This window comes from Thermobia domestica, chromosome 3, assembly GCF_964235325.1.
Source record: "Thermobia domestica chromosome 3, izTheDome1.hap1.1, whole genome shotgun sequence".
NCBI lineage: Eukaryota > Metazoa > Arthropoda > Insecta > Zygentoma > Lepismatidae > Thermobia > Thermobia domestica.
The window spans coordinates 299,170,466-299,185,622 of NC_137456.1; positions in this window are offsets into that span (position 1 = coordinate 299,170,466).

A 15,157-nucleotide genomic window follows, 5' to 3' on the forward strand; every position below is an offset into this window, starting at 1 on the left:
GACCACTCAAATCTAAAGTAAAATATATTAGGATTGTATACAATTATACCAAATGTTTAAATTGACCATTTCCAAAATTAAAGGAATGGACAAGGTGCCACTCCCAAAAAATTAAAATGTGCATTAAAGTACCCATGTCTTATGAAAGGTAATGGACCCCTGTATACGCATAAGGGTAAGGGAAGAAAAACAAGGAATTTCCATGTATGTGCTTTATCGGGTGCTTTATCCTATCTCTTCGTGACTCTTCGTACTATTTGACTGTATATGCCATGAATGCATAGATGGAGAAATGTCCGTGTAAAAAGGGGCAAAATTTTGACTAACCCTATTCTTTTTACGCGGTTTTCAATATTAAAACAATGTTCTCTCGAAAATGCGTTTTTGTGACATTCCTTCTTTTTCCTCATTACCCTTCATATACAACTATATAAGATAATAGGACCCCATCAAAGTTAATAGAATGGGACGAAAACCATAAAAATTAAGGGAGGGTGCTATATACCCCTGCCAAATTTTAGGGGGTGGGCTAAGGTTTCCCTGAAAAAATCTAGACGGGGTGGTCCTATGTACTCAGAGCTCATTGACCCCGGGCAAGGTCATTGACCTTTGACCTATGACTGCTCAAATGTCAGGGTCAAAGTCCAATTTTGCCTGAGGTCAGTGCCTAACTACACCTTTGATTATAACATGATATTACGATATTATAAGATTAAATCATTTACAGAAGTAGTTAGTACAAAACAAGATTTTTCCGTAATATTTACTCTGTAAGCTACCATGTGTAACGGTATTAAAGTTATACACACTATCGAATTTTATATACGCTTCGTATATACAATGTACAAGAGAAATTATTAAAATTGAACTTTCGAGAGACGGAAGTATTGGAAGTGCAGCTTGAAACTTCAAAAGAGTGAATGTGTAGGTGGGAGAGCAGCTGGAAATTTCAACCGAACATAGATACAGTGATTGTAAGAGATCCGTATAAGGAAGGAGAGAAAACGTAGTCTTATTTCGTTTAACTTTGTTGGTTACACAGTCGCTTATTATAACTAATACATCACTTGCGCTACCTCGAAGCTTGTGTGAAGTCGAAAATGTTTTTTCGACGTTAATTTATTTAAAATGTGAAAATATTTTACTAAAGTTACATTGTGAAGCAAAGTGAGGAATAGTATTTATTATCCGGTTGTGTTGTCATTTTCGTCTGTTTGGGTAAAGTGGAGAACTAAGCCTTACCTTCACCCGTTCTTCCCAATATTATTCCGTACTTGATAGAGTAAGCTAAAGAATAGATATGTAGTAGATAAGCAAGACGTAACAGTTCAGGAGGCAATGAGGCAAAGTAAAGCGAATTAGTATCCGGATAACCTTTACATATTTTACTCGTTTACAAAATCTGGAGTGTAGAATGCAAGAGTTACAATGGTAAAGTAACAGTGATAAAATTTTTAATTGCGGAATTCTTCAGGATCTCACGAATCTATGACTATTGTCAATTAACTTTTATTGACAATTTGCGATAAAAGTTAACTTTCCTAACATGAATTAAAGAAAAATAATAAGAGCAATGATAATCCAAAAGTTGTGTATTCTCTTAAGCTAATGATTCTTGAACCTGAGCTACCATACATGTAAAGTAGGGTTACAGTGTTAAATTGAAATCATTTTTACAATAACTATATCAAAAAGTAATTTGTCTTGCGAAATCTCCCAATTTAAAATAACGAATATTTTAGTTAACTCACTTTGCCTTCTAGATGTTAGTACCTTATAATTAAGTATTTTAGTATCGTATTATATTAGTGTTGAATATTTTAGTACTATGATTTATATTTCAGTGCAATTACATTACATTTCGAATTTTAAATTTCTTAAATGAAGGTAGAATTAATATATTTCATGGTTGACATAACTGTTGTTAACTAGCCTAACGAAATTCAATGTGGTCATTATATGTGAACTCACCTATTTCTAACAATTGAGTCATTCTATATCAACTCAAATAGAGCAATGTGCTTCTATGTCTCAGATTCAATTCAATTCTTTTTTCAAACATAAATACCAGTAAAATTATTCTGAATTATTTTTTCCATACTTTTTGGATGAGAAAGAGTCGGAGAATTATTTTGAAAAATGTTAACTTAGCGCCAATTCCAATTTCCGGCACTCAGAACCATGGAACTAAAATTACAATAACATCCTTACTTCTCAAACTACTAGACTCAGCTAGGTGTAAAATGACAGCTTGTTGTTTGCTTTCTCAGTAGATCAAAACTATTCAAAATATGACACTGCCAAACATTAATAGGCACAGAAAGCAAGTTCTAGAGTATTTACAAATTGCAGAATTGCTCAAAAGTTATAACTATGAAACATATTTCTACATTAATCTTAACATAAACATAGTGTGGTTAATTTTTTGCATGTTTGTAATTATTATTATTTTTTTGTATTGTACAAGTACGGAAGTATACTGTGTCAGTTCTTGTTACAAATTGTGTCCTTGGTCGTAAGCTAAAACTTTGAAACTTTTAAAACTTTTTTCAGAATAATTATCGCTCGTAAAAGCTATGGTTAAAATATGAAAACGATGCTTTCAGAATTTTTGTAATTATTAATTTTTACGTCAGACTGCAACTCATGAATCGCTCTGGGCGTTCTATATTCAACTGTCAAAAATTAAGACTTTTGTTGGGCTTTTTGAAAATATCTAGGAGCCAATCAGCCCGGATTTACGCAATTGAAACCAAATTTACAAAACACAATATATATCAGTGAAAACAATGAGTTGTGAAATACAGGACACAGCATTATCTATATCTATGTGTGTAATTCTAAGAAGTATTACCCGTACGTATGTTTATTGTTTTCATCTATGTAGATTAGTCTTTTATTTCTTATTTTTGTTGATAGGTTTTGCAACAGTCACGGAAACCCTTACATTGGTAGGCCTACATTTCAAATTCACAAAATCACAAATTATTACAAAAATACCCCCTTTTGGTACTTAACCATACCAAGTATACACAAATTAATCCTATAGAAGCTACAAAAGTTTGATAATTGTAAGCAATGGTAGAATTGAGAAAATAAAAAGCATATAGAAGCTATAAGAAAAAAAAACTATTGTAATACAAAAACTACACCGTACATCAGTTTAATTTTAAGCACACCTAATACGTACTAAGATAATAATTTGAAAAAAGTTTAAAAGTGAGACTGTTGTTACTACAAGGTAGGACAAAATTTTGCGAAATACGAAAATTTAATTTTCTGAATCGGAGCTTTAATTTTCCTTATTTCGGAATAAGTCTTGACTTCAAAAAAGTCCTGAACTCTTCCGAAATTTGAAATTTTCCAGTTCCATGAATTTTTGGATTTTACTTTGCTGAATCTACAATGTAAAAATTCCGTAATTGCTCATTCCTACGTCAGAGAAACAACATTAAAACTGCACATTTCTCTGCAATTAATATACAACTAAAAATGATAATAGAATAATAATAACAATAATGCTTGCAAAAATACAAAATCACATTTTTTTCACTTTTTAAAAATGTCGTGCATATGCTAAAATGAATCTATAAAAAATCAAAAGTTTCGTAATTTTAACTCAACACTCATGACAAAATTTATAAGGAGCAAAATAAAGTTTTCAATCTATTTACTTTCACAATTAAACTACAAAATAACGTTTGTACATCATGCCTCCACAAATTCAGAAATATTTTTCTAATCCTTGATAAAATTATTTATCAATGAAATCCAAGCTTACTCACCTCACGCATAACTGTCATATTACTTGGAGTGGATCCTGATGCAGTTTGGAATTCCTTTCTGATGGTCTGGATAGATGTCTGCCTATTACGCTTTACGATCCTGTTCAAATGTCGGCAGTTTATTTCAGTCAACAAACGAGGGCGGCCTGTACGGTCTTGTGCTGTACGTGTCCCTTCACGATTCCACTTCACTATCACATCAGAAACAATGGACCTACGGATCTTTAGGAGTATGAAAATCTTGCGTAGACTTGTGTCACAAGTTACACCCAATCTCCTGGCCACGTTTGAAGTTCCGCGGAGCGCCCCATTCTGGTTTCTCACGATGTCTAATGACTACTGAGGTCGCTGATAATGAGTACCTGGTTGTAGGTGGTAGCATAATCCACCTAATATGAAAAAGCGTATGTTTTGGCGGGTGTTCGGGTACTTTTAATCACATAGTGTATCTAAAAGAGCGGACTGCCCGTGGCAAACTACGACCTGACGAGGTAAGAAAAGCAACGTTGCAACCGACCTACATTATGTTTGTATGCAGTATTACTGCCAAAAGGGTTGGTTAATTTAGGAACATGACTACTAGCTTTTAATTCAGAAGGTATAAGTCGTTGGTTTTCCACGAAACGTTCTGGTGACGTTTATCGCGAGTGGGCAGCTTGGTCATTCGTGAGCGCAGTAGATTGTTGGTGGTGATTCGCAAGCGTCATACCAAACCACCAGTGACGAGTAGGTCAAAAGCGAGGGAAGCTAACTACGTTATACCTCCTGCACATATCGGACCTTCTGGACAGGTGCTAATCGTCTATATTCTGGCCAAAAGCTAAGCAGTTCATAGAAGAAAACCCAAGAGTTTCCTTCGAAGGTGGTCATCTTATCCATTGGCAAAAAATTGAAGGGTGCTTGGAAAAAACGACAGTCTACGTCGAAAATTATCAGTTTCCCACCTTGCTATGGTAACAAACTTAATATCAAGGCGGCAAAAACTAACCTATTAAAAATGTTCAAGTGCATCCCTAAAGAGAATCTGGAGTTCTATTTTAAAAAATGAAAGAATAATGTTAAACAATATCTCAAATGTGCGTTCCTTTTTTCTAAAAATTTCCATTTTAACTATGCAGAACAGTTCACTGTATTTTTACTAACATTCATATATTCTCAAAAGTCACATTTTCTTTGCGGATTACTGTACCAGGCCCATTTTATTCAGAGTTTAGTATAGCTGTCGCAAAAACAAAGCGCAGTCACTTGAAACGTTCTTTCTTGAATAAATGCATTTAATACATCAATATGTCCATTAAAGTGTACTGCTATATAAGTTCCAACTCTATGTAAATCGTTTAACAAAAAAAAAAAAAAAAGATATAGTTTCAAGCTGAAGAAAGTAGAAATTAAAGCCTATTCATATTCAATATATTTCTTTTCGATTTCTGTAAGAGACTTGCAACTTTGCTTGCGGAGGCATTTAAATATAGTATCATTAGCGAAATAATGTTTCTTTATCCCAGAATTTTTAAAAGTCTTCTCTAAGCCTTTTTGAACCATGAATGTATTCGGCACTTTAATTTTGTGTTCCCCTCTTACCAGGGTCTTCTGTTATTTCTTCATATTACAGAAGTTGAACATTTCCTTTTTTCAATGATAATATATTTGTTTTTACTCTTCTTACCTGGTAGTGAACTGTGTCACAGCCAGCTGCTCTGACTGACCGAACAACAATGATGCTAAGCCACCCCTTCTATATACTAAAGCGTGTACAATTTGATCATGTGTTTTTTTCACCGGGTGACGTCCAAGTATAATTATGAAGTTGAGAATATTTTACCTTTCACGATAATGTATTTCGATCCTGCAAAACTCATGCGTTTAACACCATTGTCATTACGAATTCCTTATGAATACGTAACTTCCCCTGAATCGTTTTTTGAATATAACACATTTGGAATTGAAAACATGTAATAGAATCTTGAACTGATGTCGCAGGAGTTTGAATCCTTTTATTTATTAATAAAAATGATGTTTTACCTATCAGACAAATTTTCTGTTCGAGCATGTATTTTTAGAGCAATATTATCGTTCCACGGTACTTTAAGGGAAACCCTATCTTTAAGAGATTATCAAGCATTATAAAAGTGATGTTATTGACCTGAAAAACAAAGTATAAATCCATAATCGGCAATAATTTATTTCCTCTCTCCGACAAAGAACAAAAACTTTCATAGAACTTTATGCTCCTTTCTTACCATTCTAAACTCTGCAACTCTTACTTAGTTTATCCTATGTTTATGTAACTCACTCCTTATATATTATCACTCTGCTACTCTATAAACATTGTTTTTAATATTCAACGACCAAAAACTCATATACGTTCTACTTCACTGAGATCCTGCTTAATTTTCAATCCTGGTACGAGGTTTCTCTGAGTTTTTGAGCCTTTGAGCGACAGCAAGCGTATTCTATTGCAGGGTGGAGCTGTTAGCCTCAGCTACAAATTCAAGTTAAATGACCATTGCTTATCTGTCCACGACTGCTTTTTCACTATATTCTCAGCTAGCCTCTATATGCAGCGCTCTCTTCGCTCTGCAATCTGAAAACGCACCATATCATGGTGACAGTAATCCACATTACACATTATATATATATACGGATGTGTTCAAATTGTTTGACTCACGCTCGAAAAATGCAAATAGATGTAGGAGTCCTAAGATCAGAGTGCTACATTTGATTTAGTGGTTAAACCATCAAAATAGGGTCCTTCATTTGTTTACTGTTCAGTTTGAAGTGGTCATATCTCTGTTGAACAGCGGGTGGTATTAGTGAAAAGCAAATTCTGAAAATTGTTTTTCAGTAGTAGTAGTGGTTCTTATCAACAAGTTAGTCTCAAGTGTTGCGGTTGATGTCGTAAGAAGTTAACTAAATTCAAAGCCTTCGACAGTTCGAGTGGGCCAGTTTAAAACTATCGTGACGTGTTTCGTGTATCAATCTTTTATTCTGTATAGTCCTGTAATTGTAACATAAAGAGAAATGGAAAAGACTGGTGGACATAAGATATAGACGGGAATACATTGCTAGTAGAGTTGGCCTAGAACAAAAATATGTGAGTAGAATCTCTGTTGAAATGAACAAAAGCCAAAATACGTTTGGGAAGTGTGGGCAAAAACAAAGATGTCCCTAGGAGGTATCAGAAGTCTAAATCGAATATGACTGGGAAACAGAAGTGCAATTTCTAGTAGACTTTAGCATAAAATGGCTAGGTATGGAACAGACATTTGGCCTGGAAGTGTTCGAAGGCTTCTTTGTGACGAGGGAATAAAAGCACACGGTCAAGAAAGAAAACACAAATTAGAGTTCACTCTGATAATGGCAAAGAAGCGCCTCTAATGGGCAAGAGGCCTAGAATATTGGACTTCTGAAGATTGGAGAATAATGTGTTTCAGTCATGAATCATTTATCTTTATGCCTGATATATGTTCGCAATATGTGCGACGTTGACCTCGGAGGAATTCAAGTTGGAATGTCTTTAATAAACCTTTAAGCATCCTACTTCAGTTATAGTCTGGTATGTGTTCTCTGTCTTTGGTTCTGGAGGACTGTATACAGTAGAGAGGACAATGAAACGCTAACGATACCTACATATGGGTCAAGAGGATCTTCTTTAACAGACTGCAATCTGGTTTGATAACGGGCAATTCATCTTTATGCATGATGGAGCCCGATGCCACCGGGCCAAAGCTGTGACAGTATTTTTCGAAGACAACGAAAATAGTATTTTCCCTGGCCAGGCATCAGTCCTGATATAAAGCCAATTGAAAACGTTTGAAGCTTCATGAAATAAAACTAGAGAAGTGACATATTAGAGCCAAACTTTATAGATCAAGGGAATCAAAAATTTGTTTGTATCAGGATGCTGAATTGAAGGCAAAATACGCTAAACTCGTGCATAGGATGCTACAAAGGATAAAATACTTAATTAAGAAAAACAAATTTCATAAGAAATATGAATCTTTATTTGAGAGATAATTTTCGCGTAAGTATTTCATTTAATTTTTGTTTCGAATTTGGATATGCTCACTTTATACTAATTTTAATTGAATGTTAGGTACGCATTTGTCTTATTGATATTGAAAAGCATATGCCACACCCACTAGAAATTAGGGCAGATATACAAAGTAGTAATGTGGACTAAGTTTGAACGTACTTTCTCAAGCAATATTGTAAGAAGAGTAAAAGATCAGAAACTGAATATCTAGTTTAATAATTTGAACACGTCTGTATATATATTAAGGTTTTAAAGTTGTATCACCACTATAAATTTAATCAAAATTGTAAGTATCTCATTGTATGGGTGTTATTGTAGTTTATTGATTTTACTAAGTTCAGACCTAACTTCAATGCTTAGTTACTTGGAAAACAAAAGTTTATACTCTACGGAATTTCACATATGCCCGAATGTTTACAAACCTGAGCAATATCTATTATAATGCCGACTGTTTGAAAATCGAACTGTTTTTAACGATCGCAACTGTGAAAAATTTGTATGTTCCAGGAAAATCAAAGGCAAATTTGATGATCCATAAGAGGTTATAGTATGGTCAACTTCATAAGATACTGAGTCACTTCATAATATACTGATAATATATTGTCACTTCAAATCAAATCAATGTCATCCATTGTATACCATGCAAAATACAACTTTATCACATTTAGGCCAATATAATGAATCCAGGTCTAGCCCCAATTTTGTCTCACCATGAATTTACCCGAACATGATGCATTACATAGCTTCCGAAGCGTAGAACACGTCTGTGAAGAAACTAGATTTGTCAGATTCTCGTTTACTCAGATATGGTGTTCCAAAAGTGTGGCATGCCAAGAGATGAAGTCAGCATCGAGGTTGAGATCAAAATGGCACTTTACTTTATGAAACTCAATCAGAAACATCTTCATCATCGGAAGCAATTTCAATGCAAAGAGTAACGTTGGACTATCGACGTCTGGGCACAACAAATTCATAGTTGTGACCGTAAGAAAACTACCAAATAATGGTAGCCATGTGTTGAACAACATCCTAATGTTGTGCTGCATATTCGCAACAACATTATTGATCAACGAGCTTAATACGATACGGAGCTGTAGCTTTGACCACTATAACGTGAGAACTTCACATTTTATACAAATACAATTGATTCGTTAAGGGACGATCTCGCAGCTGCGCCTGCATAAAGGCATCATCTCGTGGGTGTCACATTTTGAACGCAATAGCACAGGAACGTTGCATCTAACAACTCTGGTTTCTTTAGAGTCATGTTCTATGCATTAAGGCAATAGATTGCACTAAAATTCGAGCAAGTTTATGGAAAGATGAATTCGTAGCTAAAGGCTAATGCTTTGTTGGCCGCACTATTTCATGTCCAATAATTCAGAACCAAAAGGTCTGCACGTGTGCACTAAGTTGGTGAGCTTCTATTCTCGTCTCAAATTTATTTACATCGTACCAGTCTACAGTTGTTCAGAATGAGCAATAAGCTGAGCAATTCCCTTTTTTCATCTGTATTACAAGGATATTAGTTTGGTGGATGGGATACGAAATATCCATAGTTAGCTATATACAAACAATGAACAGGAGTAATATGTGATGTGTAATTTAAAAATGATGGAAGTTAACCGTTGCAAACGTGCCAGTGAAATAGCTCTCAAATAGTTTTTTTTTTCTTCATTCAAATTCATGCCTTTGCCCCTAAGAGTACGTGGCTACAAGACGCATTTCTTGTATATGGCACCAATGTGCTTTTCAACTCTGCAATTGTCCAAAGTTGTTATGCAGTATCTCCCATATGTACGTTTCCTCGAACAAAATATGTTATTGTGGCATAATCTTATATGTTTTAGCAGAAGGTCAACAAAGCTATAGAGAGTGTAGTGCTCAGCGTTCCCTAGCAGAGTTGTTGCAATGGTCGGAAAGAAGAACCCATATTGCTTATCAGAAGATTCTCAGAAGCTTTTTAGAAGTTTTAGGTGTGAATATGTGCGAATTCATTAAATACATGTTTCTTTGTGATTGTGTATGCTCACAGGACAGCGAAATTAATAATTCTTAATTTCTACTTTCACCTTTGTATTTTGACGTGTATAATTCATCATCGTGGCATCCAGCTCTAGAAGAAGATAAGAGATATGAAAGGACATGGTCAGGGGGAACACACACCACTCTCAAGACATTCGTTTTGAGGGAATTGTACTTTGTTGATTACCCAGCTCGCGTAGAGTGGGAACGTTCGACGAACTGTTTCCATGTTTTGCAGCTGGGTGTACTAGAAACGGAATAAGAGGAAAGAAATCATGACATATTTCTGAAAACACATAAGGAATAGCTTGATGGATAGCTGACTTTTATTGTCCAGAGACAGATAGAATTTTGATCAAATTCTGGCTGACGTCCATTGGAGGATTTCAGAGAATGTAATGACAGAACCAACAGAAGGAAAACGGAAGATTCACGCACATATGCAAGCGCATCGGAACTGGCCTCTGGTTCCAAAATGAGTCTTCGACCATCAGGACAAAAAGATGCAGGAAGATTAGTTCGTTATGTGAAAGAAATAATTCCGACATGAACACGTAAGACAACACAAGCGTTTCAGATCGCCAAAGACACAAACTTTATATCCAAACTGTTCACCAAAGAAGACGTGCTTGCATTGTTTCTCGGTGATAGGTTAACGAGAAACCAATACAAATATCTACGGCTTTGTGTCTAAAGACACAACACAGACATTTATCCAACTTATCATCATTTACTTGAGGCTAAGAAGGATGGTTACAGGTCATACGAGAGTCTTACTGTTTCAAATGTCAGTACAGAAATTAAATTGCAGGATTTATTTTACAAAAAGTGGAAAGTCTCGTCATAGGTAACGACTGAAAAATCAGTTGTGTACCCAGCGAGGAAACTATCCCTTGACTTCAATATCTAAGCGGGATTGTGATGAAAGCACATGTCACAGTGTATAGAAGTAGAAATTTAAGCAGAGTATGGTAATATATTTTGAGGAAGACCTGTTGTGTGCGTCTTTTTTGGCAATTCTGCCCGTTGGAGGCGAGGAAATAGTAGTGTTGCAGAATCCTCGAACGTCATCACTGCTGTCCTTTAAGATTTCGGTTTTGCAAAGAAACGAAAAATGTGGCATGCATGAAGCAACGTGCATCGAGGGCAGACTACGATCTACATCTATCAACCGTGGAAGTCAATGGGACGCAATTCACTGTGCTTCACGAGCTCATTTTCACCACATTCGAAGGAAAGTGTGTAATGAACCTATGGACAGGAAATTTGAAATAAGTGAGGAGTGTATAGAAAAGTAGTTAGAAATATTGGGGGTGTCGGTGTGCTCTTGCGAAGCTGCACAGATGGCAAAACCTGGAAGCACCTGGTCAGTTGAAGTCTTGTAAACGGATAGCTGCGTGCTTGTTGCTGTCTTCCGAGTTCAGTGGGAAATATCGCGTGTGAAACGGGAAGTGAAGTGGGAAATCCTGCACAATTGGTGCACCGTCAAATACATATCATACAATCAGATAGGAAAAAAGTGCGGGGTTCATCATACAACTATAAAATCGGTCATTGGGCAATTTGGCCAACATTACAGCTTTGAAGATATGCCGAGATCCGGGCGAAAAAAATGTCCCAGAAACCCTGGACTCGACCGTGAAGTTTTGCGGTTGATACACCAAAATCCATCAATGTCTGTGCGGGATTTGGCTACCAAAGCGAGACCGTCCATAGGAATGATTCAGCGTATCAATGCCAGACATAATTTGAAGACCTACAAGAAGCAAGAACGTGCGAAATATACACCAAAGCAGAGACAAACGGCACAAACAAGAGCCCGCAAGCTGTATGGCAATATCGTAAAGTCAACAGAGCGATGTGAGTTGATGGACGATGAAACGAAAGTAAAAGAGGACTCAAAAACACTTACGGGACCACAATATTATACTGCACGCAATGCTGGGGATATATGTGCTGCACAGAGGTACGTTGACGTGGAACAATTTGTAAAGAAAGTACTGGTATAACAGGCAATCTGCTCCTATGGTTTCCGCTACGGTATTTTTTATGCACAATCTACCATAAACGCAGAAGTGTACCGAAAGGAATGTCTACAAAAAACACTGCTGCCATTGTATAAAAGGCATGCAATCCCCCCTTGTTTTCACCCGACTTAGCAACAGCACACTATGCTAAGACGACGGTACGGTGGCTCAATGAACAGAACATCGAGTTTGTAGGGAAACACATGAATCCACCATATATTGGTTTATTAAATGTCAATCGCTCTTTTTTCATATGTATAGCACACAAATTCTCTGTAAATATTGTTCTGTAATCAAAATTAGGTTTTGCAATTAATTTTTCTACTCTTTCAGGATCACATTCTAATTGTATGGGCTGCCTCTTTCGAATATTTTCCATTGTTTTTCCGAATACCGAGTTATTCATGAACTTATAAAAATCTTCTTCAAATTTGTTTTTAGCTTGCGTCCTCATATTTGTATTTAAATCAATGTATTTCTTTAACCAGTCTGATTGTTTGAATTCTAATATTCTATGCACTTTCTTTAATTTCATTCCAAGCGATATATATAGTTTTAAGTTCCTATAGTGAATTACATATCTCTCCTTATTATAAAGTGTTGTTAGTAGTTTTGATTGTTTAGATTTTGGAATATCTTTTAATTGTACAGGAAATTCAATGTTATCACAATACTTCTTTTGCAACTCATTAACAAGCTGTTTATAATGTGAATTTCTTTCAGGATGTATATCAACAGGTTTTAAGAAACTTGCAATAGAAAACAAGAAACATTTATTGTCTTTATTTTTAACATTAATCACTGCCTTCTTAACTTGAATTGGTTAAGGAAGTTTAATATAGGAAGAAGCTCTTGTAAACGCTTCTTTAATGCTGTTTCTTCTAATTCTACTTTTATAGGTATACGTGTTGGTTTCGGTTCTTCAATTACTTCTTGTTTAAATCGGAATATATCTCTAATCTGCCTTCTGCATTGTTCATCATCATATTGTTTATGAAGGTCTACTAGTTCTGCTTTTCTTAATCGGGAATGTCTTTTGATCCCCTTTTCTTTACATTGTCGCCTTAACTCTATTACAGTAAATCTACTATAATTACTCATTTTATTTACTATATAGGAAATGTTACTACTCAATTTTTATCTTCGCCGGATTATTTCTGTTCATTTTTGTACTATTTTTAGTTCCATATATCCTAATACAACGCTTAACATTGTACACTCCTGCCATTGTCTACACATTACGCGTTGTATTAGAACGCGACTTTGATGAGAATAACCCATCAAAGTCACATATACACATATTAAAATTAAATCATTTTTGTAAACTTACTCATCATCATCATCATAATCATCACTACCATATTTATATTCATCATCACTACTCAAATCAGATGCTTTTTGTTGCATTATTAATAATTCTTTTTCCTTTAACAGTATTTGCTTCTCTAGCAGTGCTGCTAAGAGTTAAAGATCATGATGAATTAGTTTAAGTCTATCATGTAATAAATCAAATTCTTTCTCTATACTTATTATATAGAAAACCAAAAAAAATGAGATAAATTTTAAAAAATCTAAGAATAAAAACGAACATGACTAGTGCTAAGGACATATTATCTTACAAACCTATATTTGATTGGGTATGTAAAGATTTAGATATTGGTGGTTATAATGATGAAGACAAAATAAATTTTAGCGTATCCATAGGTATGTTAGATCATTTGTTCAAGAAAGCCACTAAAGAAAACAACTCATTTCTTATACAAAACATTCTCTATGCAAACGTTATGAATTTGTCAGATGAAATATTAGATTCACTGACTGATGAACAATGGTTATCTATAGGTTATGATGATTATGAGGAGGAACATAACTATGATCACATTACAGAAGACTTTATACGCAAATATCAGGAGAAAGTTAATATGAGTAAAATACGTTCATGGAAAAAGTTATCAGAAGAGTTTATAAGAGAATTAGCTGATAAAGTTGATTGGGAGAATATTTCGGAAAACCATAACTTATCAGAAGACTTTATAAGAGAATTTGCAGATAGAGTTGATTGGAAAGAAGTATCGTTAAATCAAAACCTATCTGAAGGAATTATTAATGAGATTATAGACAAAGTTGATTTTGTTGCTATATCTTATGGAAGCAAACTCTCTGAAGCCTTTATACGAAAACATGCATATAGAGTTGATTGGTGGAGCTTATGTAGGACTCAGCAATTATCAGAAAACCTTATAAGAGATTATGCTGACAAAGTAGATTGGGAAATGATTTCGATGTTTCAAAATTTAACAGAAGAATTTATTGCAGAGTTCAAAGACAAAGTTCATTGGGTTAACATTTCAATTTATCAAGACCTATCTGTAGAGTTTATATATATATATATATATTTAGACACTTTGTAGATTGGAGAGTTATAATAAGAAAATATCATAATAATTCTGATTTAGGTGGTATATTGAATTTAGCATTCGACGTTACAGCAGATGGTTTGTTTAATGTTTAACTAATTATCTTTTATGAGTATTATATCATAAAAGTTTTAACTTTAATTATCTAATATTAACCTTAATTATCAGATAATAACCGATCATATAAACAATCAATTTCTTTAACCAATTCTTCTTCTGATAGGGGTGTCTAAAACTCATTACCCTTACCTTTACGAATATCTAGTTCTTGCTGCATTAGGTTGAATAGCTTAATACTGTTAGGATCTCTAAACTTTTCATATATTATTACATGATTCGGACATTTTTCTTCTGCTTCATTAAAAGGCTTGTATAGACTTCTCTTTTGACATCTGATTGCGTAATAAGGGAAAGGATCATTATGCTTCTTCTTCTTATATATGATTAGACAATTATCTTTTGAAATATCATCTGTATATGGTGCTGCGATTGTTTTAAGACGATTTATTTCCTTTTCTTGTTTCTCATTGTTTATACCTAATTCATTCATTTGTTGTTCTATTTCTTGTAGTGTTGTTTGCCACTCTTTTTGGTCTTCTTGAATTTGTTTAAAATTAGAAACGAAATAGTCTTCGATAATATCATAGCATTTGTCATAGAAGTCTTGTGATATCCATAAAGCAATAGCGAGAAATATTTTTTTATACATATATGTTCCTGATATTAGATTATTTATTTCGTTACCAGCTAGTTTTACTGTGTAAGATGAGTTTTTGAAGTGGCCCGAATTCGGTCCACTGATTTTGTTATTGTAATATTCTAACATTTCATTTGAATCTTTATTTTCTAGCCATTTTTTAAATCTTC